Below are 14935 nucleotides of genomic sequence, written 5' to 3'. Positions count from 1 at the left end.
AGTGGGCTTGTATCAAGCTGCTGTAAGTGCTGGGGAGCAGACCACAGAGACTTTGCACATTTCTGCATCCCCCAGTATTTCTCCCCACTGCAGAGCTTTTGGTAACTGGTGCCTGTGCACTGCAGCATGATCACTCCGCGCTGCGGTGTTCCCATCCTCGGGCAGTGATGCATACAAATCCTCATTGCATCCATCACACTCCGGCGTGAGACATTCCCGCTCGCGACTGCTCAGCTAACTCTTCATTTGGGCACAGTGTTTTTCTCACAGTGCTGACAAAGGCAAGGATGCCTGCTCCCTGCCTCAGAGATTAAATTACCCATGTAAATGAGGACAGTGCAAAAACACCGCACTGCGAACAGCTGCAGACAACACAGATACTCATTCTATCCTACCAACTTCACATAGGGCCTCTTGCTGGTCAGGCAGAGAGCACAGCAACATGGAAATCACCCACAGCACTGAGCCTCAGGGCATTTCTCAGAGACCAGGTAGAAGCTGAGCTGCACGTAGGCATACTACACTCATGCACTGCGCTTTTCTAGCTGTCAGTTCTCTAGTGCAGTAGGAAAAAAAAAACAAAAAACCTTGAAACAGCACAGAAGCATTTAAATAGAATACAGAGCCTCATACATAATGGTGGCTACACTGGAATCACAGAAAAAAAAAAATATTTAGCTTGAAAAGAACCTTAACAAGGGAACACAACTTGTGAATGTCTATACACACACAGCAGCACTTTTCTCTGCAGCATTAGCAGTAACTAGCTGGGTCTGGAGCCACACCGTACACAGGAGCAACTCCTGGCTCCAATGTTCCCACAAGCAGATCACACATCCCCACCACCCAGCCCCCCTCCTGCTCAGCATTGCTCTCTGCAGAGGAGCTGCAGGGCAGGCAGCAAGAATCAAAAACCAGAAATCACTCCGGTCATTAATTCAGATGTGCGGCAGTTAGCAACTCAGCACAGCACTCTGCATCACACTGCAGTTTCACAGATATCATCAATACCTGCATCTTGTGTGCACACTCATCTGCACAACCCTGAATTTCTGGCTTGCTGTTTGTTCTCTAAACAAAGAGGTATCTGAGAAGAGCATAATCTCTAGAAGCAGTTGTCCCCTTACGAAAGTTAAAGGGAACGTTTCAAAATAAAAAAATGCCGTGAGCAATTAACGTCCTTATTTTTCAAATTCTGAGGAAAAAAAAACCTGTGAAAAACCTTTAATCCTGTACTAAAAAAAAATTCAATCCATACTCCGGTATGGCTGTGCTGCCTTTTCTTCCTAATATATTGTTCAAAATCCTTAATGCAGTGCACTGGAACTCACGTTTTCAGTTATTTCACCATCACTATACCATCCCTTTCCTAATCAGTATGCTGGACAGCTGCATATTTAATACATATTCCTCAGACTGATTCCTTCCTCCCAGATGAATTGTTTAACATTTTTCTACATTAAGCTGCATTTGCTACCTGGCAGTGCACTGCTTAAATGATCCAGAATCTTCTGCGTTCAGTTGTTCCTACCACCCATTTCATTTCCTCCAAAAACCCAAACACATAAATCTAATTTCTATGTACTGTAAAAATAACGATAAATGTTATAAAATTCATTTTTAAATGGTTTCTACCCATTTCTGCTTGCTATCCACTCTTCCCTAGAAGAAATAAGAATGCTGCTTTTCATTAGTAACTAAAAGGTATACACAGAATTTAATGTCTATGCAATAATTTCACAGACAATTCTGAAGTAAAATAGTCAGCTACAAATTAATAGTGAATATATATCTCTGTTTTCTATGTAAGCAATTAGAATCCATAAAAAAAGAGTAAGATCATCATGGGGTCATCCTTATGCAAAATATAGACAGTTTTAGAACTTGCTCACAAGAGCAATGTAGCATTATTACATAAATGTACATCTGACCAGGACTTGCATATTTCAGTGCATTATCTTTGTGACCAAACAGATACAGACACGACAAATCTAAGTCTTGCTCTATATTCATCCCAAATGAGGAATCTTTAAAACATGCTTTCACAGAAATTTTTATTCTAGGAGAAAGCAATTTTTATTGTGGCACCTAATCTCTGATTAGACTGATTATTTATTTTATTTTTTTTTTGTTAACCCACCTAACACACTGCTCCTGTGTCTGACTTTCATTTGCAGCAGTGCAAGTCTTATTTTCACCACTCTCTCAATCTGTAACAATAAGGAAACTTTCTTCTATTCAGGATTTATCAAAGGGCAGAAATAGAGAAAATTCACTCTCCAACAATTGCCCAACAAATTAAGTAATAAATTTCATTAGGGAACATGTATAGCTCTACCAAACAGCCTAAGACCTCTGCTACCCTGTTTACAAATGACCCTCCAATCTTCTACTCATTCAGTTGTGTTGCAGACTTTTTTTCCAGGTGGATGACATTCACTTCTGTGTACCAAAAGGGTTACTGGCCTTCTTAAGACTTAATACAAACATCACATGAGCACTATTCTGGTCCTCTCCATACCCCTAAGAAAGGTTGAAGAGTGTTTTAATGACCCAATTTCCTTCAGGCCATTACAAAGGCATCTCACTTTCTTTGAATCTTGCTGTTTTCATTTCTTATCACAAAGCCTTCCCTATAGACGTGTTATCACCAGCAAGCACTGCAGGATGGAGCAGGTTGTAATTTCTTACCTTTATGCTCCCTTCTTTAATCAGAATGGCATTTATATAAACCTCTCCTACTAGAATTTATCCTGCCTCTCCAAAGCTCTCAGATCTATAGGCTGAATCAGTCTGAACGCAGTGCAAGGTGACATGCAACCCTTTACCTCCTACACAGTCCTACGGAAAGCTCATCACTGGTATGTGTCCACACCACTTGTGGTAGTCAGTGTTAACCAGCAAGTATCCCAATGTGCACGAGTCCAACCCTATATGCCCGTTGCTACATGATTCTTCCTTTGTGCAGCAGCCTAGGAGCCATGCAGGCTCTGGTCACTGCCCAGCAGCTGTCTCTATTTGTGCTTCTCCTCCAATGGTGGCACTAAATGCCCCTCAACTGTCGTTAGGCTTTGAGATATCACCTACCAACCTACACTGCAGCTCCCATTACTGCAGCAGATAACTTCAGTGTTTGCTGGTTTTATCCCAGCAAGATCTTTTTCTAAGATGGGAAAATAAGGAAAAGACAAAAAAAAACTCAGAAATAACACTGCCACACAGAAGTTTCTGGCAGATCAAGGGAGGGTCCAGCACTTCAAATAAGCATCTACCTCATTTCTTTCTGTCTCTCAACACTGCAGCACAGATCACTTAGTTCTACAAAGGACACATGAGGATTAAAAAAAAAACAGAGAAATACATGCCTCTTTGTGAATGGCATGGAGATTAAGGGCTGACTTGCTTCCAAAAAGACTAAGTTTCAGCTGATATAAACTGGCCTCATTTTATTGACATCAGTGAAGCTACATTATTTACACCAGCTTAGAATCTAGCTCAGAGGCTTCAGCAACTCAACACTTCTTCCAGCAAAATAAAAAGAAGGCTGTCAACACACTTGTTTATGTCTTAAAAATAATGAATGGGATCCCACAAAGTTCTAGGTAGCAATTTGTTAAGCTACAAGGGCAAGACCTAGGGGCAAATCTGGAGCTGAAAAGCATTTCCATCCACAGATTGCTACTACACCAAATAAGCTACCTAGCAACACAGACTCCTTTGTCCTAATGAATTTAAATATAGTACAGATATGTTACCACCTATGGCTCCTTCCCTCCAAATTATCTGGCTGAGCCCAATAAAATGAGGACAGCAAATGTTTTTATACCTGGAGCTGCATCCAGTGTGTGGTGTTTTATCATTTTACCCTGAAGTTCACTGCAGACTATGCCTACTGATTCAGTTACAGAATTTCTTTGAGAAAAGGATCTCCTTGTCAGCCTTTTTACCTCATTCCTGCTCTGCACTGCATCACCAGCTTTGACATGCAGTAGTACGCTGGTGGAAAGAGAGAAAAAGGAAGAAATCTGCAAGCAATCATTTTTTCTTCTGACCCAAGATTGTAAAACTTAGGAAGCATTCTGGCACCACATAAGGTTAATATTACAGCAAATAGCTTATCACAGCAGCAAGTATAAAGCACTATCTTCTTTCTGTCTGTGCACTGAGTGGGCTGAGAGTTTTTATTTCATACTTCATTTACACCTTGCTGAGTGATGCCATAGAAATGGCAGAAGTTTCATCTCCTCCCACTCATGCAGCAGTACAATATGTGTAGCAGCAGCAGCTCCCACACTGCTCACAGGAAGCTGGGGTCTGATGCCGATCACAAGTTCAAAACTCCCTCTCCTGAGTGACATTCTGAGATCACAGAATCACAAGGTTGGAAAGGACCTACAAGATCATTTAGTCTAACTGTCTTCCCTTTACCATACCTATAGAAAACCACTAAACCATACCTCCTAGCTCCCTATCCAGACCTCTTGAACACTTACTAACCCTTGCTGCAGAGCTAACAGCTGATAGGAAAGCAGCTTGAGAATTTTAAATCACATAAACTAAAAAACACTGATGTTTTCTTCAAAAGCAATGAGAAACAGGAGAGCAAATTAACACAAAATCTGTTTTAAAAAATACTGAAATGAAGAGGACAAGCTCTTGTACATAAGCAAGCAGAAAAGGGTAAGGTTTTACATCCTTTGTTTATCACTACTAATTCACTGGAAGTACTGCAGTCTAACCACATCTGAAAATCTAGAAGCTTTCCAGAGTACTCAGAGAAAGCTTAAATAAATAAGGTCAGAGGAGTGCTAAGAGCAGCCAGTACTGCTCAGGGAAGGTAAATATTCACATCTCGGGTCCTGAGCAAGCCCAAGAGGCCTGACAGGTGCTCAAGGCCATGGCTTTAGCTGACAGTTCCAAAGGCAGCCGATAAATCAAACAGATGTAATGAAAGGACACTGCTCTTATGCTGAGCTGCTCATTGGTCTGAAACTTTCAGAAAGCAAGAAACACAGTCAAGCAGGTTAGTAATGAACTCAGAACTAGTCTGAAACTACTTAATGCTGGTAAGCGACCAAGAACTTTTGCCAGCTCCCATGCATTCTACATTTGGCCACAGTCCCATTTGTCCATTAGTACAGATCAACTTATCACAATACACCAGAGCAAACTCTATCAACTAACACTCTGCTAGCAGTTTCGCTGGAGAGGCCAAGAGCTAAATCTGCATATTGTCTGAATAACTCTGACTGCAATATCCTGTCTACGTGAAATATTTTCAGCAAAACTTTCGCACTACCATGCAACCACTGTAGAAGAGAGCACAAAAGGACTGCCATGCCAAACACGTGTGTCAGTGAACCTTGTCTGCTACGAGCAGGAGGGCTGACATATCAGTCTGTGAACACTGCAGTGAAATGATGTTTGTACAGATGAATAGTAGAGACAATCTCTGAACATTTTCATGACTGCCATGAATAGAATGCCAATAAAAACTCCAGTGTTTGCATGAACTGATTATCCATACACATAAATAGTATTGTATTTTAGTTAAATTTTCTCTTTTTTTTTTTTCTTTTTAATCTATACTCACTAAGAAGTAAGAAAGTGGTTTAATTGAGAACACTACAATTTCCTAACTTTAAAAATGTCAGCATGTATTTTGACTTTTTAAAAGCATTTGTTTTTCTAAGAACTCCTGCTGGGCAATTCATTGAAACTGATTCTGGACATTAAGTTCTAATTTCTACAGATAATAATTTGGGGAGGAGAAAAATGTGACCACAACATTACCAGCTCAGTATTGGCCACATAAGCTAATTTTGTTGCCTTTCCAAATTAAATGTGAAGTCCATCTACACGTTATTGAAAATGAGTGTGCCTGATAAATAACAAAATGAAGAAGACAAAGAGAAACAGAGAATGTTGGATTCCTGGGAAATGTTGTAGTCCTTAGAGTCTTAAGTTTTGCTTTCAGGAGGCAACATTTCTAATCACTCCATCATATTTGCAAAACTTCTTTTTTCTTCCCCCTCAAAAAAATCATTGACTCGTTCACTTGCAGCATTGTTTTTCGCAAATTGACAGGACCTACATGTGCACAGGAATACCCTTGCATGCTGTAAAATTTTTTGGGTCTACAGTGAGAGACCCAAGATCTGCTTTGATACAGAGAGCTTGATGACAAAGCATCTTGCTTGTAAGAGTCCTACTGCACTTTAAGCTGTATGCATGAAAATGCCCTGGAACTTCAACTGCCTAAATTAAAGCCAGACAGCTGACAAACCCAGCACAGAACCAGCAAAAGTGAGTTGCACATTAGTGAAAATGTGAGAGGCTGATACATCAGCATGCAAAATCAGTCCAGCTCTAATGCTTACAAAGAATCATCAGAATTGTACAGGTTAAGAATGGAAAAATCCTATTGACATGATGGAAAAATCCTATTGATATGTACCCTATGGGTTTAGAACTAGAAGCTGCTGCTCAGATAAAACAGTCTTGGCCTCCAGAGATGTTAGGGATTTCATCCCACTCATTGCACCCACTAAAACCAACCTGCAGCAGTTCTCATGGGAGAATACAGAACACTTGACAATTAAAGAAGCAACAGCAGTGAGAGCAAAGTGCAGCTGGTCACACTGCTAGGGCAGTGACAGTCTGTGAGAGGAATTTCACAGAAACTCACCAGAGGGAAGAATTCAAGGCAGACTTGAGTGAGGAGGCCAGCAAGGACAGGAAACTGAAGCCACTGAGTAAACTGAAACAGAATAACAAGTAAAATCGAAAAGGGAAAAAATCTGTGTGGAAAACACCATAAAACACTTCAATTGCTAACTGGTGTGGAAAATCACTGTTATACTCCTATAAATCTTCAGCCTTTATGGAAATATTGGTAACAGCAAGCATTTTGGAGTTCAATATTTTTACACAGAGTTCAAAATCCTTGAAAAACAGGGTCATAAGCATCCTGGATTACATACACAGAATGTAGGGTCCTGTAACTCTACCAGATGCTAAGGACACAGTCAAATGCAGAACTGAACATCCAAAGGTTTAGGCTACTGAATTTATACAAAAATTGATGGTGAGTATGCCAGAGTTGTTTTTCATTTTCAAATCTTTTCTTATACGTTAGCTTTAAATTAGACCTTTTAGACATTTTCACATTACTACAAAAGCATTTGAAAAAATACTAGCTTACATTCCTGATGTTCCTAGACCTAAGGCCTTTCAGAACCATTCTTCTTCCAACATGAGATCAATTGGAACATATAGGATAGATTTACCTTACAGCACACACTAGCAGTCACCAATTAATTTGTCAGGCAAAGTGACAGGGAAGGGTGCTGGAAAGTCGCTGAGGAGCTGATAAGATTTGGGAAAATCAAGAGCAAATATTGTGGGCAAGAGGGATCTACTGAATAAGTAATCACAACAGCGTGTTGGAAATGATATCTAATATTTGGCAAGAAAAATCCACCATCCTAATTTATTCCATCTGTTATCCTTTTTTGGTTTTCCTATGTGTTTGTACCTTCTCTTGTATTACGGATCCTTACCCCATTCCAAATAAAACTAAAGGCAGTAGTAGAAAAGTTCTACTAGCTATAATTGATTTTGGAAGCATGAGAAATCACAGAATCATAAAATGATAAAAGTTGAAAAGACCTCTAAGATCCTCTAGTTCAACCATCCACCTACCAGCAATATTTCCCCTAAACCATGATCCTCAGTACTACATTGACACATTTCTCAAACACTGCCAAGGATGCAACTCCATCACCTCTCTGGGCAGCCCATTCCAGCACCTGATCACTCTGCTGGAAAATAAGTTTTCCCTAATATCCAAACTGAACATTCTCTGTTGCAACTTGAGGCCTTTCCCTTTTGTTCTATCACTACCCTCTGTGGGAGAAGAGGCCAAACCCAACCTTGACACAATATCCTTTCAGGTAGTGGCAGAGGGCAATAACATCTCCCAAGTCTCTTCCAGGCTAAACAACCCCAGTTTCCCTAGCCCCTTCTCCTAAAATTATTGCTCCAATGCCCTCACCAGCTTTGTTCCACTTCTCTTTAAAGGGCAGAATGAATTACACATACTGCAAAGACAAATGCCTGCTCATACTCATGGCAAGAAGTGCCTAGTATTTATTACTTGGCTTGAAGTTGTCAACTCCCTACACCAGCAGATGTGACCGACTCTTGCCACTACTGAAACACAGTTGATGGCTACCACCTCATTGCACTCACATCCACTGTTTGGTCTTGATAAACGTTCAGCAAGCCTTGACGAATGTCAACAGAGCCTTTTTAAAAGCACTGAGAAAAACAGGCATTTTGCAACAAAAACCTTCAGTTTATCCCAAAGACATTTTTATCATCAACAGTAAAGCTCCAAGAAGATGTTGTGATCAGCTAGTTTTGCCTAATTATCATCTCTTCCCACACCCAAGAACAGCCAGCAATGGTTGGGAATGAGATCTCAAGTTATAATGTTGCTATCTGTGCCAGAAAAAAAAAAAAAAATTGTTTCAGAATGCATTAGCCAGAATTGCAATAGCTGTAAATTACCTGTAGGTTTACAATTCCTCTGTAGTATTTAGTATTACTGAATTGAAAAGTGTCTATTTAAATATACATACATACACATAAAAGCATATATAATACATATATGTGCACATGTTGTCTAAAAAACACACACAAGTACAGCTCTTGCTTCTCCCGTCAGCTCTTAACAGATGTGAAATAAGAAAATACACAAAGGATAACAATCCAGTAAAGCTAAGCATCATGACCTGCACTGAATTTACAAAAGATGGGGTTGGACTCGATGATCTGTAGAGGTCCCTTCCAACCCCTACAATTCTGTGATTCTGTGAATGGGGATGTCTACAACTTTTTATTTTCCTTTTTTTTTTTTTTTTTTTTTTTTAAATCAATTACTTCCTTTTCATGTAAAATGTCTTTTTCCTACATAATCTCAAAAGAGATGTTCATAGCACAAAATACTTAAAAACACAACTAGGTCCCTGGAATGCAATTTTAAGATCACTGCAGAAAACATTTCTTCCATCTTTCTAATAACAATTTTCTGAAAGCTACCACTAGAAAAAAGACAATTATGTACAGTTTAAAGTCATTTGCAAGAAAACTGTTTATCAGTGTCTAGATGGAGTTACACATTCCTCCAAATGCTAGATGTAGCCTTTGGATCTTTGATTTAGCTGACAGATGTGTATAATCTCGAGCTATTGGCTAAACATCTCTTTGGATATGTGTCAAAACTAATCCAATAGAGAGAATGCATTCAGTTCACTAAGTTTCCTCCAGATCTGGGTAGTCAGAGCAGCAGCTTATACTGGATACAGATCATTTCTTCAGTTCAATTTCAATCCTCTTCCTTGATTCAGAAACCAGATCTATTTTGTTCCAGAGGTCATCAGTGTCACCAAATGTTTGAGTTTAGAATTACAGCTTTAAGGGCTTTGTTTATAAGAATCTAAAATAGAGCTTAGCCCACAATATTTACCTTTTCCTGTTCAAATGACTGTGAGGCTGGATAAATAACAATTTTGAAGCAACATAATCAATGAAGTATAACAGAGTAAATGATGCAAAGCAACAGTTATATGGAAGAGCCACATAGTGGGAGATGACAAGGTATTTTGTTCTATGACAATCAGATTATAATAACCCTGAAGATTGTAATGGTTTATTTTGTTCCCTGCCAAGGTTCAGATTTCAAAAACATAAACTCACATGGAAGACTGTTTGTGCATGAAAGCAAATTCTGTACCTGATTATGCTCACATCAAAAAATAATTAACATAAAGCAATCCCCCTTGTCAGACACTGAAGTGCAGCTTAAAATTAGTTTAAAAAAAATAAAACCAACAGAAGGCTTTTTGTTTGTTTGTTTTTGAAGCAATGATTCCCCTTCCCCAACTTCCAGACTTCCAGCTTGTACTCCAAGGCAGGAGCCTATACATAAGGAAAGGCCCTAGACTCAGCTCAACTCTATGATGGCTGAATTCAGGAAACTATGTTCCAGCAAATACAGAGATTATTATAATAATGAAACAAAAACACTTTTCCTTGAGGTGGCACGCCACCAATTAAAGTCTTCCTTCTAGAATTGTTCATTGATTCCAAAAACTATAATGCACAAGCACTCATATATATATATTAAAATATATATAAAAAATTTAAAAAAAAAAAAAATCAGACTTCTGTAAATCTCTGAAGCAAACCCACTTCAACCAAGTCTCTATTCTGCTGTTGGCTAAGCAGCAACCAACAATCCCCTCATCAGTGGTGGATCCAGGGTAGAACAGACCTCCTACTACCAGCAGAACTTTGAAACAAGTATTCATCTTTTAAAGAGAAAAAATAAGTGACTATAGAATGTTTTTCATGAGCCAAGCTCAGTGTGCCATCCAACTCTTATAAAAATGGATGTTTCTACACAATTACTTGAACTCTGGACTCAATTGCTTCGTTTAATAATCAATGCCTCCCACACTCAGATGTTTGCATAAGTTCTTTAGCCTCTTTTCTAGATTGTAAAAATCGCATGTGTGGATATGTAGGAGTATACATACATATACAGGACAAAAATGTTTATTCAGAATAAATTATTTGGCTCTAAAGGAAATGAATTGGCTGGATGCCAAATAAACGATTCCTTGAGAAAAAGAGAATAGGAGGGAAATGCCTTTTTTCAAGCATTATTTCTCAAAGTTCTTATGTCCTGCTTCAGTAGAAAAGAACGAAATGTCTCAGCCATGTTTCCCTTAATCTAATAGAAACACTCATGGTAATAGGCAGCACTTTAATCTCCCAGCAGCTCCACAGAGAAATACTTTAATATCAGTTTGAGAAGTCACATCTTCTAAAAAAGCCAAGAACTTCTAGAAAAATGGGGACGTGGAAGGGGACCTCACAACACCTTTGCCAACATTAATCCTCAGGATGACTTCCAGGTACTACTGCATATATGAACCACTCAAAGTGACACTTCTGTATCTGACACCAGGTCCTAAAGCATTACATAAGAACTCGTCCAGTTCCCAGAGTTCATGCAGACAGCTTGCTGGTAGACCTAGGCCATATGAATTGCCATCCGAAATCCTTTGCTAAATTCACATCCCTCAACTTTCATATTCAAACAACAGAATTAGTCAGAGGTCACAATTAAGTCCAACATGTAAAACTAATTTTAGTCTAATTTTGCATATTGGTCATTATCATCACTAATACTGAATGCTTTATGATGTAAAAGCAAGTAAGTGTGCCACACATTGCGCACATACTGCGCAGATGTATTATCATGCTGACAGCTCATACTGTGAGCAGTACGTATGCTGAGGCAGACTAGGAAAGCAAGAGATCAATGTAAGGGCACAAGGTGAGCTTTCTTGATGAAGGAACACTAAGCCAGGAACCAAACTCTGAAGCTTCACCTCTATTGATTGTTACCGAGCCATCATCACCAAAGATTCATTTCCATGAGTTTGCAGAACGTGATACGGCACAGCCCAGAGACCAACCACATACAGCCAGCTACACCAGGTCAGTCACCGGGCCAGGGGGCATCACCCTCGCTGCCAGCCTCACTCACACGGACATACACCCTTTGACAAAAACACCCACTTCAGATTTTAGCAAGGCTAAATTGAGAGAAACTTTTGAAACAGAACGGTCTGCAGTTTGCTCTTGTTACAGAAAGGACCAACAGGAAAAAGCAAAGCTGGTTCAGTTCCGTGGCCCAGAGGGAAAGGGGCGTGCGCACCCGCAGCCCCTCCAACGGCGGAACTGCGGAGCTCAGCTCGGCGTCCGTCTCTACCCCTCCGCGGGAGCTCCCTTTCCATTAAGCCCGGCGCCTGCTGCCTCCCTCCTCCCCGAGTACCTGTTGGCAGGGTCCGTACAGCGTCTGAGCTATATAGTGGCAAAATATCATTCATCTAACGACTGTATTTTTTGTCTTTTTTCTGCCCATCAGCATCTGAATTTTGGAATCGCAGAAGCGCGCAGCGAGAGCTCATCAGGCAGAGCAGGTGCGATGCGCGGTACGAGGGGTCGTAGCGCCATCTCGTGGTTTCAATGCAAACTGCAGCGGCACCGCGAGAAGGGGCAGCTCCCAGGACCGAGCAGGGTAGGAGCACCGTTCCTGCAGGCGCAGCTCCCGGAAGGAATGTGTTCGAGGACTGAACTTGAGTGTTCTAAGAGCTTTTCAAATCATTAACTTACCCTGCAAAGCCTCTTCGTGAAACTTGAAGTGCTAAGAATATGTTTATATACATGTGCGTTATTCTAATGTTTATGGGATTTCCTCTCTCCATCACTGATTGTTTTTCTTTTCCCATTCAATTTTTCATATTTACTTATTTTTAGGTACTTTGTAGTTTTATGAATATATACTGCAGTTCCGATTTAAGAAAACACAAGCTGTTCGCTTCACACACAAAAATAAGCACATGTCAAGCTATAAAACATGTATAGAGGAAAAACAGTCTGGGATGTCAGGAAAGTCTCCCTTGTCTCTGATGATGACATACTATACAAGACAGCCTGTTTGCAACCAATATCTTTTTAAAGACAACAATTTTCTGTGCATCTTTTCTGTGCTAGAGAAAAAGTATCTCACTACAATAAAGAAATTTCTAAATCTTGCTTGTGGTTTTTAAATCAAGTAATGGGTATTTTAATTTTCAAACTACAAGTCATGTAATGTCAAGTTGTAAGGTCCATTCCTAAAATAAACATAGGAGATTTCTTTAATGCTCAAACAAATTAGCTAAGAGTAGAATTAAATGCAAGTAACAATTAACCCATTGTGACTATGATTTTGTTATGGATTCATGCAGACATGTGGGCCTGCAACTAAGAGGAGAATCACAGCCTGAGCATTAGGCAGTAGCCACCTTCAGTGTGGATTGGAAGATGTTTCAACACACCACATAGTCTTTGAGGTGCAGCCTGTGCTAATTGTGTCATCTCAGGCTTCTTTGCAGTTTCTGAGCTCAGAAGATTTGTGTTCCCACCAGTGAATCTGGATTTGAGTGCTACTCACTCACATGCAAACAATGGAGGTGACTGAGCCAGGACAAACCATAAAGCCCCAAGTAACATCTATACACACAGTCCTTCTGGCGATATGTATATAATTTTTAACAAGAGACAAACTAGATTCAGAGTAGGAAGGCAAAGTCTATCAGCTGTACCATTCCATGTTTGTGATGAAGAAAATGTGCACTGTAATGAACATACTGTGTCAGCTGCTGTCAAGGCAAAATTAACCAGGTAAAAGACTTCGGTCCCTCTCCTCCAGAAAACACAGCTTTGCCCCAGTCAGTTAATGAGTCATTAGACCCGTCAACTTAAAATAGTAATAATGATAAATAAAAAGGATTACTCATGGAATTCTGCCTTGGAATTCTCTCTTTTTCAGTGAAATAGTTCANGGGGGGGAATCCACAAAAATATTAGTATTTGAGCTTTGAATTAGTTGAAGAATTGATAATCTGGTAAATTTAAAAAATGTTGTTGCCAGTAAATCTATATATACGTATATAGGTAACTACACATTAATACACAGAAGGCAGACACTTGTATGTAATTCATCTATGTTTACATAGTTTGGGTCCTGTAGTTGAGCAAGTCTATCACTGACACTCTTGAATCACATTGAAATAAATGACTTGAAGAAGGCATAAGTATAGTTGAGGTGCTTATTTGGCTGTGAAGAGTCTGTAGTTCCTTATCTTTGTCCTCATACTATGCTATGTATTAAGCAACATGGATTGTGTGATATTCTATGCAATTTGATGGCAAACTCCCAAGCAAATGCAGAAAAATTGTTTACAAGAATTTCACAGAGGGGCAACAATGCTGAGTGAACTCTGGATTTTTGGAGCTGAGAACACAGACTGCTACAAGCTGAGGTAAAGAACTAGTCATGGTAGTTTGACAAACACACAGCCTCAGTGAATCAATAGAGAGGCGATCACTCAAGGCATCCTGTCAAACAAGTTTCACAAACAAGTTATTTGCAGATAATTTTCAAAGATAAATTTGAGGATATAGCAATCTACTCCTTGGCAGTTCACAAATGAAAGACTCAAAAATAGCAATCTAAATTCTTCACTATGCTATTTCTAGGCCTTATTATTCCTGTGGTAATGTCACTCAGAGGCAGAGATGTACTATATATACGCACAGATCACATACATGTACATTTGTTTTAGCCCACATCTCACAAAGTAATTCTAGATCACAGCACCTATATATTGTTTTTAACAGTATGATGTCCCTGTAGGAAATGTAGACATCTCCTTATAGTCCCTTATCTCACTGAATGCATATATGCCTGAAAGCTTTTCAGGAGTAGGGCCAATATGCCTTTTTAACAGCAATGTGCAATCACACATGGCAAGTAGATCAGTAACTGAATACTGTAATGGCCTTTTGAACAAGAGGCTGACTCAGCCTCTTCCACAGCCTGTCGCGGAGGGTTTGCCATCCAACTTATATCCCCCGTTCCTGTGCACCGTTCCAGTGGTGACAGGTTTCTGGGTGACTGTTCTATAGCTCATGATCAGCTGGAGGCTGGCAGAAAGAAGTGCAAAAAAGCTCTGCTCTGCAAATAACAGGCTGCAAAGAGAAGCTGACGTGAACAGAGAGTGTAAATAAGATGGGGAGGAGGAGGATGTCTGCCAAAAACAACATGAGGCTTTAAAGGCCTGATTTCACTGCTAAAAGTCCAAAGCCTAGCTTTTCCACCTCTAACTGAATCAAACTCTCTTGCAGCTGATCCCTCTTACTCTGTTCTTTCCTACACATCAATCTCTAAAAAAAGGTTCTCCCACATTTTTGGGAAGCTTCTGACTCAAGAGTTACAGAAATGAAGGAAGTCAAGAAACACTGTGCTCTT

The 14935-nt window shown here is 39.8% G+C and overlaps 1 long non-coding RNA gene across 5 annotated transcripts in view; it reads right to left on the bottom strand.

Annotated features, from left to right (window-relative positions):
- The window catches only part of LOC107315030, a 193397-nt gene that overhangs the window by 131519 nt on the left and 46943 nt on the right, over nt 1-14935 (bottom strand). For all 5 annotated transcript variants that reach the window (XR_004307398.1, XR_004307399.1, XR_004307400.1 and 2 more), the window contains exon 2: nt 6689-6760. This is a non-coding gene — a long non-coding RNA (uncharacterized LOC107315030). The remainder of the gene's footprint in view (nt 1-6688; nt 6761-14935) is intronic.

The sequence above is a fragment of the Coturnix japonica genome, chromosome 5 (genome assembly GCF_001577835.2).
Source record: "Coturnix japonica isolate 7356 chromosome 5, Coturnix japonica 2.1, whole genome shotgun sequence".
Taxonomy (NCBI): Eukaryota; Metazoa; Chordata; class Aves; order Galliformes; family Phasianidae; genus Coturnix; species Coturnix japonica.
Note: the sequence above shows the minus strand (reverse complement) of the source record. Positions and strands in the feature narration are given on the sequence as shown.